At 42.6% G+C, this 16933-nt stretch overlaps 1 protein-coding gene across 3 annotated transcripts in view; it reads left to right on the top strand.

Annotated features, from left to right (window-relative positions):
- The window catches only part of LOC110536507 (AT-rich interactive domain-containing protein 3A), a 224887-nt gene that overhangs the window by 17517 nt on the left and 190437 nt on the right, over window positions 1-16933 (top strand). The gene's annotated exons all lie outside the window — the stretch shown is intronic.

The raw sequence follows: 16933 nt of genomic DNA, 5'->3' as shown, positions 1-16933 counted from the left end.
TGTTCCTCCCCTCTGGATCAAGGCAAACAGGGCCCCCCATCGGCCCCTAGGAGCACACAGACACACACAGGGCCCCCCATCGGCCCCTAGGAGCACACAGACACACACAGGGCCCCCGTCGGCCCCTAGGAGCACACAGACACACACAGGGCCCCCATCGGCCCCTAGGAGCACACAGACACACACAGGGCCCCCGTCGGCCCCTAGGAGCACACAGACACACACAGGGATCTGGCAGCTGCACTTCACTTTTAAATGTGCTCCGTCATTGGAAATGCTTCAATATTATTCATGGGTTATTACTCTCTCTCTCCCTCTCTCTCTCTCTCTCTCTCTCTCTCTCTCTCTCTCTCTCTCTCTCTCTCTCTCTCTCTCTCTCTCTCTGTCTCTGTCTCTGTCTCTCAATTCAATTCAATTCAAGGGCTTTATTGGCATGGGAAACATGTGTTAACATTGCCAAAGTAAGTGAGGTAGATAATATATAAAGTGAATATATAAAGTTAAATAAACAATAAAAATTAACAGTAAACATTACACATACAGAAGTTTCAAAACAATAAAGACATTACAAATGTCATATTATATATATATATACAGTGTTTTAACAATGTAGAAATGGTTAAAGGACACAAGATAAAATAAATAAGCATAAATATGGGTTGTATTTACAATGGTGTGTGTTCTTCTCATGGCAACAGGTCACAAATCTTGCTGCTGTGATGGCACACTGTTGTATTTCACCCAGTAGATATGGGAATTTATCAAAATGTGTGGGTTTGTTTTTGAATTCTTTGTGGATCTGTGTAATCTGAGGGAAATATGTGTCTCTAATATGGTCACACATTTGGCAGGAGTTTAGGAAGTGCAGCTCAGTTTACACCTCATTTTGTGGGCAGTGAGCACATAGTCTGTCTTCTCTTGTGAGCCAGTTCTGCCTACAGCGACCTTTCTCAATAGCAAGGCTATGCTCACTGAGTCAAATCAAATCAAATGTTATTAGTCACATGCGCCGAATACACAGGTGTACAGTGAAATGTTTACCTACGATGCAGTTTAAACCAAATATGAGTAAGAATAAGAAATAAAAGTAACAAGTAATTAAAGAGCAGCAGTTAAATAACAATAGCAAGACTATACACAGGGGGGTACCGGTACAGAGTCAATGTGGAGACTATATACAGGGTGTACCGGTACAGAGTCAATGTGGAGACTATATACAGGGGGTACCGGTACAGAGTCAATGTGGAGACTATATACAGGGGGTACCGGTACAGAGTCAATGTGGAGACTATATACAGGGGGTACCAGTACAGAGTCAATGTGGAGACTATATACAGGGGGTACCAGTACAGAGTCAATGTGGAGGCTATATACAGGGGGTACCTGTACAGAGTCAATGTGGAGGCTATATACAGGGGGTACCGGTACAGAGTCAATGTGGAGACTATATACAGGGGGTACAGAGTCAATGTGGAGACTATATACAGGGGGTACCAGTACAGAGTCAATGTGGAGACTATATACAGGGGGTACCAGTACAGAGTCAATGTGGAGGCTATATACAGGGGGTACCGGTACAGAGTCAATGTGGAGACTATATACAGGGGGTACCGGTACAGAGTCAATGTGGAGGCTATATACAGGGGGTACCGGTACAGAGTCAATGTGGAGGCTATATACAGGGGGTTCTGGTACAGAGTCAATGTGGAGACTATATACAGGAGGTACCGGGACAGAGTCAATGTGGAGACTATATACAGGGGGTACCAGTACAGAGTCAATGTGGAGGCTATATACAGGGGGTACCTGTACAGAGTCAATGTGGAGGCTATATACAGGGGGTACCGGTACAGAGTCAATGTGGAGACTATATACAGGGGGTACAGAGTCAATGTGGAGACTATATACAGGGGGTACCAGTACAGAGTCAATGTGGAGACTATATACAGGGGGTACCAGTACAGAGTCAATGTGGAGGCTATATACAGGGGGTACCGGTACAGAGTCAATGTGGAGGCTATATACAGGGGGTACCGGTACAGAGTCAATGTGGAGGCTATATACAGGGGGTTCTGGTACAGAGTCAATGTGGAGACTATATACAGGAGGTACCGGGACAGAGTCAATGTGGAGACTATATACAGGGGGTACCAGTACAGAGTCAATGTGGAGACTATATACAGGGGGTACCGGTACAGAGTCAATGTGCAGCGGCACCGGTTAGTTGAGGTAATGTGTAGGTAGTTATTAAAGTGACTATGCATAGATAATAACAACAGAGTGTAGCAGCGGTGTAAAGAGGGGGGGGGGGGGGGGGCAATGCAAATAGTCTGGGTATCTATTTGATTAGATGTTCAGGAGTCTTATGGCTTGGGGGTAGAAGCTGTTTAGAAGCCTCTTGGCGCTCCGGTACCGCTTGCCGTGCGATAGCATAGAGAACAGGCTATGGCTAGAGTGGCTGGAGTCTTTGACAATTTTTAGGGCCTTCCTCTGACACCGCCTGGTGTAGAGGTCCTGGATGGCAGGAAGCTTAGCCCCATAAGCTAGTAGTACTGGGCCATACGCACTACCCTCTGTAGTGCCTTGTGGTCGGAGGCTGAGCAGTTGCCTTACCAGGCTTTGATGCAACCAGGTTGCTCTCGATGGTGCAGCTGTAGAACCTTTTGAGGATCTGAAGCCCCTTGCCAAATCTTTTCAGTCTCCTGAGGGGGAATAGGTTTTGTTGTGCCCTCTTCATGACTGTCTTGGTGTGCTTGGACCATGTTAGTTTGTTGGTGATGTGGACACCAAGGACCTTGAAGCTCTCAACCTGATCCAGTACAAGCCTGTCGATGAGAATGGGGGTGTGCTCGGGCCTATTTTTCCTGTAGTTCACAATCATCTCCTTTGTCTTTATTACGTTGAGGGAGAGGTTGTTGTCCTGGCACCTCACGGCCAGGTTTATGACCTCCTCCTTATAGGCTGTCTCATCGTTGTGTCATCGGCAAACTTAATGATGGTGTTGGTCCTTAGCTTAGTGATGAGCTTTGAGGGCACTATGGTGTTCAACGCTGAGCTGTAGTCAATGAATAGCATTCTCGCTTAGGTGTTCCTTTTGTCCAGGTGGGAAAGGGCAGTGTGGAATGTAATAGAGATTGCATCATCTTTGGATCTGTTAGGGCGGTATGCAAATTGGAGTGGGTCTAGGGTTTCTGGGATAATGGTGTTGATGTGAGCCATGACCAGCCTTTCAAAGCACTTCATGGCTACAGACGTGAGTGCTACGGGTCGGTAGTCATTTAGGCAGGTTACCTTAATGTTCTTGGGCACAGGAACTATGGTGGTCTGCTTAAAACATGTTGGTATTACAGACTCGGACAGGAAGAGGTTGAAAATGTCAGTGAAGACACTTGCCAGCCTTGCAGCCTTGTGAATGTTGACCTGTTTAAAGGTCTTACTCACATCGGCTGCGGAGAGCGTGATCACACAGTCTTCCGGGACAGCTGGTGCTCTCATGCATGTTTCAGTGTTATTTGCCTCTAAGCGAGCATAGAAGTAGTTTAGCTCGTCTGGTAGGCTTGTGTCACTGGGCAGCTCTCGGCTGTGCTTCCCTTTGTAGGCTGTAATGGTTTGCAAGCCCTGCCACGTCCGACAAGCGTCAGTAGTGTAGTACTGTGTAGTACGATTTGATCTTAGTCCTGTATTGACGCTTTGCCTGTTTGATGGTTCGTCGGAGGGCATAGCAGGATTTCTTATAAGCCTCCGGGTTAGAGTCCCGCTACTTGAAAGTAGCAGCTCTACCCTTTAGCTCGTTGCGCATGTTGCCTGTAATCTGTGGCTTGTGTTTGGGGTATGTACTTACGGTCACTGAGGGGACCACATCATCGATGCACTTATTGATGAAGCCAATAACCGATGTGGTGTACTCCTCAACGCCATAGGAAGAATCCCGGAACATATTCCAGTCTGTTCTAGCAAAACAGTCCTGTAGTTTAGCATCTGCTTCATCTGACCACTTTTTTATAGACCGAGTCACTGGTGTTTCCTGCTTTAATTTTTGTTTGTACGCAGGAATCAGGAGGATAGAATTATGGTCAGATTTTCCAATTGGAGGGCGAGGGAGAGCTTTGTATGCGTCTCTGTGTGTGGAGTAAAGGTGGTCTGCGTTTTTTAGAAGGCCAGCTCCCGGAGTCGCCTCTTCACTGTTGATGTTGAGACTGGACAGAAGAACTCTGCCTAGAAGGCCAGCATCCCGGAGTCGCCTCTTCACTGTTGATGTTGAGACCGGACAGAAGAACTCTGCCTAGAAGGCCAGCATCCCGGAGTCGCCTCTTCACTGTTGATGTTGAGACTGGACAGAGGAACTCTGCCTAGAAGGCCAGCTCCCGGAGTCGCCTCTTCACTGTTGACGTTGAGACTGGTGTTTTGCGGGTACTATTTAATAAAGCTGCCAGTTGAGGTCTTGTGAGGCGTCTGTTATTCAAACTAGACACTCTAATGTACTTGTCCTCTTGCTCAGTTGTGTACCGGGGCCTTCCACTCCTCTTTCTATTCTGGTTAGGGCCAATTTGCGCTGTTCTGTGAAGGGAGTAGTACACAGTACTGTACGAGATCTTCAGTTTCTTGGCAATTTCTCGCTTGGAATAGCCTTCATTTTTCAGGACAAGAATAGACTGACGAGTTTCAGAAGAAAGTTATTTGTTTCGAGCTATTTTGAGCCTGTAATTGAACCCACACATGCTGATGCTCCAGATACTCAACTAGTTTAAAGAAGGCCAGTTTTATTGATTCTTTAATCAGGACAACAGTGTTCAGCTGTGCTAACATAATTGCAAAAGGGTTTTCTAATGATCAATTAGAATTAATCAATTAAAAATGATAAAAAAATGATAAACTTGGATTAGCTAACAGCACGCGCCATTGGAACACAGGAGTGATGGTTGCTGATTTTTATTCATATAAAAAAAATATATATTTAACCTTTATTTAACCAGGTAGGTTAGTTGAGAACACCTTTATTTAACCAGGTAGGTTAGTTGAGAACACCTTTATTTAACCAGGTAGGTTAGTTGAGAACACCTTTATTTAACCAGGTAGGCCAGTTGAGAACACCTTTATTTAACCAGGTAGGTTAGTTGAGAACACCTTTATTTAACCAGGTAGGTTAGTTGAGAACACCTTTATTTAACCAGGTAGGTTAGTTGAGAACACCTTTATTTAACCAGGTAGGTTAGTTGAGAACACCTTTATTTAACCAGGTAGGCCAGTTGAGAACACCTTTATTTAACCAGGTAGGCCAGTTGAGAACACCTTTATTTAACCAGGTAGGTTAGTTGAGAACACCTTTATTTAACCAGGTAGGTTAGTTGAGAACACCTTTATTTAACCAGGTAGGCCAGTTGAGAACACCTTTATTTAACCAGGTAGGTTAGTTGAGAACACCTTTATTTAACCAGGTAGGCCAGTTGAGAACAAGTTCTCATTTACAACTGCGACCTGGCCAAGATAAAGCAAAGCAGTGCGACAAAAACAACACAGAGTTACACATGGAGTAAACAAAACATACAGTCAATAATACAATAGAAAAGAAAGTCTATATACAGTGTGTGCAAATGAGGTAAGGGAGGTAAGGCAATAAATAGGCCATAGTGGCGAAATAATTACAAGTTAGCAATTAAACACTGGAGTGATAATGGGCCTCTGTACGCCTATGTAGATATTCCATTAAAAACCATCAGTTTCCAGCTGCAATAGTCATTTACAACATTAACAATGTCCGCACTCTATTTCTGATCAATTTGATGTTATTTTAACGGACAAAAAAACGTGCTTTTCTTTCAAAAACAAGGACATTTCTAAGTGACCCCAAACTTTTGAACGGTAGTGTATGTTGTTTAGGGCCAAATAGCATTCTAGTTTGCTCTGTTTTTTTTGTTAATGCTTTCCAATGTGTCGAGTAATTATATTTTTGTTTTGTCATGATTTGGTTGTCTCTCTCTCTCTCTCTCTCTCTCTCTCTCTCTCTATCTCTCTCTCTCTCTCTCTCTCTCTCTCTCTCTCTTATTAAACCAGAGTGCAGGCAGACTTGTTTCAACACCCTCCCATCAATGTGGGTGTTACATTTTAATCACACAAGCCTGGAATTTCTGCAGCTGTTTGCAAAAGGCTCTCTGTTTACGAGATCACACTGAGATCACACTGGTCGACAAATACAGCCTGTTTATAGACTGGCTGGCTGCTTCTCTGTGACTCCTCTATTCTCTTCACCCCCAATACAGCCTGTTTATAGACTGGCTGGCTTCTTCTCTGTGACTCCTCTATTCTCTTCACCCCCAATACAGCCTGTTTATAGACTGGCTGGCTGCTTCTCTGTGACTCCTCTATTCTCTTCACCCCCAATCCAGCCTGTTTATAGACTGGCTGGCTGCTTCTCTGTGACTCCTCTATTCTCTTCACCCCCAATACAGCCTGTTTATAGACTGGCTGGCTGCTTCTCTGTGACTCCTCTATTCTCTTCACCCCCAATACAGCCTGTTTATAGACTGGCTGGCTGCTTCTCTGTGACTCCTCTATTCTCTTCACTCCCAATACAGCCTGTTTATAGACTGGCTGGCTGCTTCTCTGTGACTCCTCTATTCTCTTCACTCCCAATACAGCCTGTTTATAGACTGGCTGGCTGCTTCTCAATTCAATTCAATTCAAGGGGCTTTATTGGCATGGGAAACATATGTTAACATTGCCAAAGCAAGTGAGGTAGATCATAATCAAAAATGAAATAATCAATTTACAGTAAACATTACACTCACAAAAGTTCCATAAGAATAAAGACATTTCAAATGTCATATTATGTCTATATACAGTGTTGTAACGATGTGCAAATAGTTCAACTACAAAAGGGAAAATAAATAAAAATGGGTTGTATTTACATTGGTGTTTGTTCTTCACCGTTTGCCCTTTTCTTGTGGCAACAGGTCACAAATCTTGCTGCTGTGATGGCACACTGTGGTATTTCACCCAGTAGATATGGGAGTTTATCAAAATCGGGTTTGTTTTCGGATTCTTTGTGGATCTGTGTAATCTGAGGGAAATATGTATCTCTAATATGGTCATATGTTGGACAGGAGGTTAGGAAGTGCAGCTCAGTTGCCATCTCATTTTGTGGGCAGTGTGCACATAGCCTGTTGCTCAATAGCAAGGCTTTGCTCACTGAGTCTGTACATAGTCAAATCTTTCCTTAAGTTTGGGTCAGTCACTGTGGTCAGGTATTCTGCCGCTGTGTACTCTCTGTTTAGGGCCAAATAGCATTCTAGTTTGCTCTGTTTAATTTTTTTGTTTCCAATGTAACTATATTTTTGTTTTCTCATGATTTGGTTGGGTCAAATTGTGTTGCTGTTTTGGGGCTCTGTGGAGTCTAGTTGTGTTGCTGTCCTGGGGCTCTGTGGGTGTGTTTCTGTTTGTGAACAGAGCCCCAGGACCAGCTTGCTTAGGGGACTCTTCTCCAGGTTCATCTCTCTGTAGGTGATGGCTTTGTTATGGACGGTTTGGGAATCACTTCCTTTTAGGTGGTTGTTGAATTTAACGGCTCTTTTCTGGATTTTGATAATTAGTGGATATCGGCCTAATTCTACTCTGACTCCTCTTTTCTCCTCACCCCCAATACAGCCAGTCTATAGACTAGCTGGCTGCTTCTCTGTGACTCCTCTGATCTTAAATTAGGTAGCTCTGCTGTAAATGAAAGTCCATCACAGAGTGCTTGGTAGCAGTAGTGTAAAGTACTTAGATAAAAAATACTTTCAAGTACTACTTAAGTAGATTTTTTGGGGGTATCTGTACTTTACTATTTATAGTTTTGATCCTCAATACATTCTCGATACATTTTCCCTGACAACCAAAATTACTCTTTACATTTTGAATGCTTAACAGGACAGGAAAATAGCCAAATGTACACACTTATCAAGAGAACATCCCTGGTCATCCCTACTGCCTCTGATCTGGCAGACTTACTAAACACAAATGCATCTTTTATAAATAATGTCTGAGTGTTGGAGTGTGACCCTGGCTATCCGGAAGAAAGAACATTTACAAGAAAATGGGGCTGTCTGCTTTGCTTAATATAAGGAATTTAAAATGATTTTACTCAAGTAGTATTTTACTGGGTGACTTCCACTTTTACTTGAGTAGCTTTCTATGAAGGGATCTTTACTGCTACTCAAGTTGGGTACTTCTTCCACGACTGCTCCTTCCACTCGTCCTTTCCACTCGTACCTGTATACGGGTTGAAAACGGCTGATTTGGACACTAAAAAGCAGCTAAACCCGAACACAGTGGTTGTACTGTAAACATGCTATACACGACGTCAGAGCTCAGGCTAAACCCGAACACAGTGGTTGTACTGTAAACATGCTATACACGACGTCAGAGCTCAGGCTAAACCTGAACACAGTGGTTGTACTGTAAACATGCTATATAAGTTTGTTATATAAGTTTACAATGGTTTGAGAAAGAGATACTTCATATATACACCATATAGTATTATAACAGATACACCACATATTATTATAACATATACACCATATAGTATTACATCAGATACACCATATATACACCATATAGTATTATATCAGATGCACCATATAGTATTATAACAGATACACCATATATACACCATATAGTATTATAACAGATAAACCATATATACACCATATAGTATTATAACAGATAAACCATATAGTATTATAACAGATACACCTTATAGTATTATAACAGATACACCATATATACACCATATAGTATTATAACAGATACACCATATAGTAGACCATATAGTAGATATATACACCAGTAGACCATATATATATACACCATAAAGTATTATAACAGATACACCATATAGTATTATAACAGATACACCATATAGTATTATAACAGATACACCATATAGTATTATAACAGATACACCATATATACACCATATAGTATTATAACAGATACACCATATAGTATTATAACAGATACACCTTATAGTATTATAAAAGATACACCATATATACACCATATAGTATTATAACAGATACACCATATAGTATTATAACAGATACTCCATATATACACCATATAGTATTATAACAGATACACCATATAGTATTATAACAGATACACCATATACACACCATATGGTATGATAACCGATACACCATATATACACCATATAGTATTATAACATATACACCATATAGTATTATAACAGATACACCATATAGTATTATAACAGATGCACCATATAGTATTATAACAGATACACCATATAGTATTATAACAGATACACCATATAGTATTATAACAGATACACCATATAGTATTATAACAGATACACCATATATACACCATATAGTATTATAACAGATACACCATATAGTATTATAACAGATACACCATATAGTATTATATCAGATACACCATATAGTATTATAACAGAAGCACCATATAGTATTATAACAGATACACCATATAGTATTATATCAGGTACACCATGTATACACCATCTAGTTTTATAACAGATACACCATATAGTATTATAACAGATACACCATATAGTATTATAACAGATATACCATATAGTATTATAACAGATACACCATATAGTATTATATCAGATACACCATATATACACCATATAGTATTATAACAGATGCACCATATAGTATTATAACAGACACACCATATAGTATTATAACAGATAGACCATATAGTATTATAACAGATACACCAAATATACACCATACAGTATTATAACAGATATACCATAGATACACCATATAGTATTATAACAGATACACCATATATACACCATATAGTATTATAACAGATACACCATATAGTATTAGAACAGATGCACCATATATACACCATATAGTATTATAACAGATACACCATATATACACCATATAGTATTATAACAGATACACCATATATACACCATATAGTATTTGAACAGATTCACCATATGGTTTTATAACAGATACACCATATACACACCATATAGTATTATAACAGATACACCATATAGCATTATAACAGATACACCATATAGTATTATAACAGATACACCATATATACACGATATACTATTATAACAGATACACCATATATACACCATATAGTATTATAATAGATACACCATATATACACCATATAGAATTATAACAGATACACCATATATACACCATATAGTATTTGAACAGATTCACCATATGGTATTATAACAGATACACCATATATATATATTGACTGAGGGGGACATGTTGTCTATGCAGCACCATATTGACTGAGGGGGACATGTTGACTATGCAGCACCATATTGACTGAGGGGGACATGTTGACTATGCAGCACCATATTGACTGAGGGGACATGTTGGTCATGCAGCACCATATTGACTGAGGGGGACATGTTGACTATGCAGCACCATATTGACTGAGGGGGACAGGTTGGTCATGCAGCACCATATTGACTGAGGGGGACATGTTGGTCATGCAGCACCATATTGACTGAGGGGGACATGTTGTCTATGCAGCACCATATTGACTGAGGGGGACAGGTTGGTCATGCAGCACCATATTGACTGAGGGGGACAGGTTGGTCATGCAGCACCATATTGACTGAGGGGGACATGTTGGCTATGCAGCACCATATTGACTGAGTGGGACATGTTGGCTATGCAGCACCATATTGACTGAGGGGGACAGGTTGGTCATGCAGCACCATATTGACTGAGGGGGACATGTTGGTCATGCAGCACCATATTGACTGAGGGGGACATGTTGACTATGCAGCACCATATTGACTGAGGGGGACATGTTGACTATGCAGCACCATATTGACTGAGGGGGACATGTTGACTATGCAGCACCATATTGACTGAGGGGGACAGGTTGGTCATGCAGCACCATATTGACTGAGGGGGACATGTTGGTCATGCAGCACCATATTGACTGAGGGGGACAGGTTGGTCATGCAGCACCATATTGACTGAGGGGGACATGTTGACTATGCAGCACCATATTGACTGAGGGGGACATGTTGGTCATGCAGCACCATATTGACTGAGGGGGACATGTTGACTATGCAGCACCATATTGACTGAGGGGGACATGTTGACTATGCAGCACCATATTGACTGAGGGGGACATGTTGACTATGCAGCACCATATTGACTGAGGGGGACATGTTGGCTATGCAGCACCATATTGACTGAGGGGGACATGTTGGCTATGCAGCACCATATTGACTGAGGGGGACATGTTGGTTATGCAGCACCATTTTGACTGAGGGGGACAGGTTGGCTCTGCAGCACCATATTGACTGAGGGGGACATGTTGACTACGCAGCACCATGTTGACTCTGAGGGGGACGTGTTGGTTATGCAGCACCATATTGACTGAGTGGGACATGTTGGTTATGCAGCACCATATTGACTGAGGGGGACATGTTGACTATGCAGCACCATATTGACTGAGGGGGACATGTTGACTATGCAGCACCATATTGACTGAGGGGGACATGTTGTCTATGCAGCACCATATTGACTGAGGGGGACAGGTTGGTCATGCAGCACCATATTGACTGAGGGGGACAGGTTGGTCATGCAGCACCATATTGACTGAGGGGGACAGGTTGGTCATGCAGCACCATATTGACTGAGGGGGACATGTTGTCTATGCAGCACCATATTGACTGAGGGGGACATGTTGTCTATGCAGCACCATATTGACTGAGGGGGACATGTTGACTATGCAGCACCATATTGACTGAGGGGGACATGTTGGTCATGCAGCACCATATTGACTGAGGGGGACATGTTGACTATGCAGCACCATATTGACTGAGGGGGACATGTTGTCTATGCAGCACCATATTGACTGAGGGGGACATGTTGACTATGCAGCACCATATTGACTGAGGGGGACATGTTGTCTATGCAGCACCATATTGACTGAGGGGGACATGTTGACTATGCAGCACCATATTGACTGAGGGGGACATGTTGACTATGCAGCACCATATTGACTGAGGGGGACATGTTGTCTATGCAGCACCATATTGACTGAGGGGGACATGTTGTCTATGCAGCACCATATTGACTGAGGGGGACATGTTGACTATGCAGCACCATATTGACTGAGGGGGACATGTTGGTCATGCAGCACCATATTGACTGAGGGGGACATGTTGTCTATGCAGCACCATATTGACTGAGGGGGACATGTTGGTCATGCAGCACCATATTGACTGAGGGGGACATGTGGTCTATGCAGCACCATATTGACTGAGGGGGACGGGTTGTATAATGAAAATTAAAGAAAAACCCTTGAATGAGTAGGTGTGTCCAAACGCTTGACTGTATATAAATATATTTAAAATAATATATACAAATAGATGGTGGATTGGAAATGATGTAGACAATTATATACAGTGCATTCGGAAAGAATGGACTTTTCCCAAATTTTGTTACATTACAGCCTTATTCTAAAATGGATTAAAAATAAAAATGTCCCGTCTCAATCTACACACAATACCCCACAATGACAATGTGAAAACATGTTTTTAGACATTTTTGCTGTTGTAATAAAAAACAAAAAACAATAATACCTTATTTCCATACAGTAAGTATTCAGACCCTTTGCTGTGAGAATCGAAATTGAGCTCAGTTGCATCCTGTTTCCATTGATCATCCTTGAGATGTTTCTACAACTTGATTGGAGTCCACCTGCGGTAAATTCAATTGATTGAACATGATTTGGAAAGGCAAACACCTGTCTATATAAGGTCCCACAGTTGACAGTGCACATCAGAGCACAAACCAAGCCATGGGGTCGAAGGAATTGTCCGTTGAGCTCCAAGACAGGATTGTGTCGAGGCACAAATCTGGGGAAGGGTACCAACACATTTCTGCAGCATTGAAGGTCCCCAAGAACACAGTGGCCTCCATTATTCTTAAATGGAAGAAGTTTGTAACCACCAAGACTCTTCCTAGAGCTGGCCTCCTGGCCAAACTGAGCAATCGGGGGCGAAGAACCAGATGGTCACTCTGAGAGAGCTCTAGATTTCCTCTGTGGAGATGGGAGAACCTTCCAGAAAGACAACCATCTCTGCAGCACTCAACCAATCAGGCCTTTATGGTAGAGTGGCCAGACGGAAGCCACTCCTCAGTAAAAGGCACATGATAGCCTGCTTGGAGTTTGCCAAAAGGCACCTAAACTCTCAGACCATGAGAAACAAGACTCTCTGGTTTGATGAAACCAAGATTGAACTCTTTGTTCTGAATGCCAAGTGTCACGTCTTTCGGGAACCTGGCACCATCCCTACGGTGAAGCATGGTGGTGGCAGCATCATGCTGTGGGGATGTTTTTAATGCAGCAGGGACTGGGAGACTAGTCAGGATTGAGGCAAAGATAAACGGAGAAAAGTACAGAGTGATCCTTGATGAAAACCTGCTCCAGAGCACTCAGGACCTCAGACTGGAGTGAAGGTTCACCTTCCAACAGGACAACGACCCTAAGCACACAGCCAAGGCAATGCAGGAGTGGCTTCTGGACAAGTCTCTGAATGTCCTTGAGTGGCCCAGCCAGAGCCCGGACTTGAACCCAATCGAACATCTCTGGAGAGACCTGCAAATAGCTGTGCAGCAACGCTCCCCATCCAATCTAACAGAGCTTGAGAGGATCTGCAGAGAAGAATGAAGAAACTCTCCAAATACAGGTGTGCCGAGCTGGTAGCGCCACACCCAAGAAGACTTGAGGCTGTAATCACTGCCAAAGGTGCTTCAACAAAGTACTGAGTAAATGGTCAGGATACTTATGTAAATATGATATTTCTGTTTTTAAATGTATTTATTATAAAAACGTGTTTTAATGGAACCTGTTTTTGCTTTGTGTGTAGATTGAGTGTGTGTGCACTTCGTTTGGTGAGGTTAAACCTGTGTGCTACCTTTACTATATATATATATATATATATATATATATATATATATATTATCTCATTGACAATATTGTCTTATTTTCATAATACTGTGTTTTATTGATGCTCCTGTCTGTCTGTCTGTCTGTCTGTCTGTCTGTCTGTCTGTCTGTCTGTCTGTCTGTCTGTCTGTCTGTCTGTCTGTCTGTCTGCCTGCTTGCCTGCCTGCCTGTCTGTCTGTCTGTCTGTCTGTCTGTCTGTCTGTCTGTCTGTCTGCCTGTCTGCCTGTCTGTCTGTCTGTCTGTCTGTCTGTCTGTCTGTCTGTCTGTCTGTCTGTCTGTCTGTCTGTCTGTCTGTCTGTCGGGTGTAACGTGAGTCAATTACCTTGTGTTAAGCCCTCTAACTGACTAGCAACACTGGTGTGGGGTGGAGGAGGGATTGTTGGATGGATGGATAAGGAGAGAGCGAGCCAACAAGAGAGAAAGACAAAAAAGGAAGGAAGATACAACAGTCCATATATAGCCTGGGAGAGAGTGGTGGAAAGTGAGAGAGAGGGAGAAAGGTTTATACAGATAAGAGGAGAGAAAGAAAGAGACAGGGAGAGGGAGAGAACAACAGAGCTAGTTAGGGAAAGAACAACTTGAATAGAGGAACAATGTGTTTGCATCCCGATGCAAATAATGAGCTTAGGATGGTCTCTCTCTTCCTGTCATCTGATATCACTCCTCCTTCCTGATGGTCTCTCTCTTCCTGTCATCTGATATCACTCCTCCTTCCTGATGGTCTCTCTCTTTCTGTTATCACTCCTCCTTCCTGATGGTCTCGCTCTTCCTGTCATCTGATATCATTCCTCCTTCCTGATGGTCTCTCTCTTCCTGTCATCTGATATCACTCCTCCTTCCTGATGGTCTCTCTCTTTCTGTTATCACTCCTCCTTCCTGATGGTCTCTCTCTTCCTGTCATCTGATATCACTCGTCCTTCCTGATGGTCTCTCTCTTTCTGTTATCACTCCTCCTTCCTGATGGTCTCTCTCTTCCTGTCATCTGATATCACTCCTCCTTCCTAATGGTCTCTCACTTCATGTCATCTGTCTGTTATCACTCCTCCTTCCTGATGTTCTCTCACTTCCTGTCATTTGATATCACTCCTCCTTCCTGATGGTCTCTCTCTTCCTGTCATCTGTCTGTTATCAACCCTCGCTCCCTTCCTCATACTGGGACAACTAACATCATCCAATTTGCATGGTTTTGCATAAACCAGCCCTGTACTACTCTCTTTACATATATTTAGCATCTCAATCCCCCTCTCTTGGGACAAGTATGGTGTGTATTGCAAATTACATATTTTATTGTCTTTAGAATGATAGACTTTGTTGAAAAGACAATGTCATCATAGTAAAATTATGATTTTGTTTTTGTTCATGTGTATGTTTAAATGATTTGACCTTGCCTAGACTAGACTACATTTAGTTTGTATTTAGTCTATACATTTTACATGCTATTTAAATGTCTCCTTCCCTTTCATTTTAAAAGACTGGCGTTGTGTGTTTATCTAGTCCACGGTTTCATTGTTGTTCAGGTTGTGGTCAGGTTGTGGTCAGTTTGTGGTCAGTGTTTGCAGGTTGTGAGGTTGTTGTCAGTATTTGATCAGGTTGTTGTCAGGTTGTTGTCAGTGTTTGTCAGGTTGTTGTCAGTGTTTGTCAGTATGTGGTCAGGATGTGGTCAGGTTGTTGTCAGTATGTGGTCAGGTTGTTGTCAGTGTTGGTCAGGTTGTTGTCAGTATGTGGTCAGGTTGTTGTCAGTATGTGGTCAGGTTGTGGTCAGTGTTTGCAGGTTGTTGTCAGGTTGTTGTCAGTGTGTGGTCAGGTTGTTGTCAGATTGTTGTCAGTGTGTGGTCAGTGTATGGTCAGGTTGTTGTCAGGTTGTTGTCAGTATGTGGTCAGGTTGTTGTCAGTATGTGGTCAGGTTGTTGTCAGTATGTGGTCAGGTTGTGGTCAGGTTGGGGTCAGGTTGTTGTCAGTATGTTGTCAGTATGCGGTCAGGTTGTTGTCAGGTTGTTGCCAGGTTGTTGTCAGTATGTGGTCAAGTTGTTGTCAGGTTGTTGTCAGTATGTGGTCAGGTTGTTGTCAGTATGTGGTCAGGCTGTTGTCAGGTTGTTGTCAGTATGTGGTAAGGTTGTTGTCAGTATGTGGTCAGGTTGTTGTCAGGTTGTTGTCAGTATGTGGTCAGGTTGTTGTCAGTATGTGGTCAGGTTGTTGTCAGGTTGTGGTCAGGTTGTTGTCAGGTTGTTGTCAGTGTTTGTCAGGTTGTGGTCAGGTTGTTGTCAGTATGTGGTCAGGTTGTTGTCAGTATGTAGTCAGGTTGTTGTCAGTATGTGGTCAGGTTGTTGTCAGGTTGTTGTCAGTATGTGGTCAGTATGTGGTCAGTATGTGGTCAGGTTGTTGTCAGGTTGTTGTCAGGTTGTGGTCAGGTTGTTGTCAGTATGTGGTCAGGTTGTTGTCAGTATGTGGTCAGTATGTGTTCAGGTTGTTGTCAGTATGTGGTCAGGTTGTTGTCAGGTTGTTGTCAGTATGTGGTCAGTGTTTGTCAGGTTGTGGTCAGGTTGTGGTCAGGTTGTTGTCAGTATGTGGTCAGGTTGTTGTCAGGTTGTTGTCAGTGTGTGGTCAGGTTGTTGTCAGTATGTGGTCAGGTTGTAGTAAGGTCATTGTCAGTATGAGGTCAGGTTGTTGTCAGTATGTGGTCAGGTTGTAGTAAGGTCATTGTCAGTATGAGGTCAGGTTGTTGTCAGTATGTGGTCAGGTTGTGGTCAGGTTGTTGTCAGTATGTGGTCAGGTTGTTGTCATGTTGTTGTCAGTATGTGGTCAGGTTGTTGTCAGTATGTGGTCAGGTTGTTGTCAGTATGTGGTCAGGTTGTTGTCAGGTTGTTGTCAGTATGTGGTCAGCATGTGGTCAGGTTGTTGTCAGTATGTGGTCAGTATGTGTTCAGGTTGTTGTCAGTAT

The sequence above is a fragment of the Oncorhynchus mykiss genome, chromosome 11 (assembly GCF_013265735.2).
Source record: "Oncorhynchus mykiss isolate Arlee chromosome 11, USDA_OmykA_1.1, whole genome shotgun sequence".
Lineage (NCBI taxonomy): Eukaryota > Metazoa > Chordata > Actinopteri > Salmoniformes > Salmonidae > Oncorhynchus > Oncorhynchus mykiss.
This window is presented reverse-complemented; position numbering and strand designations above follow the sequence as displayed.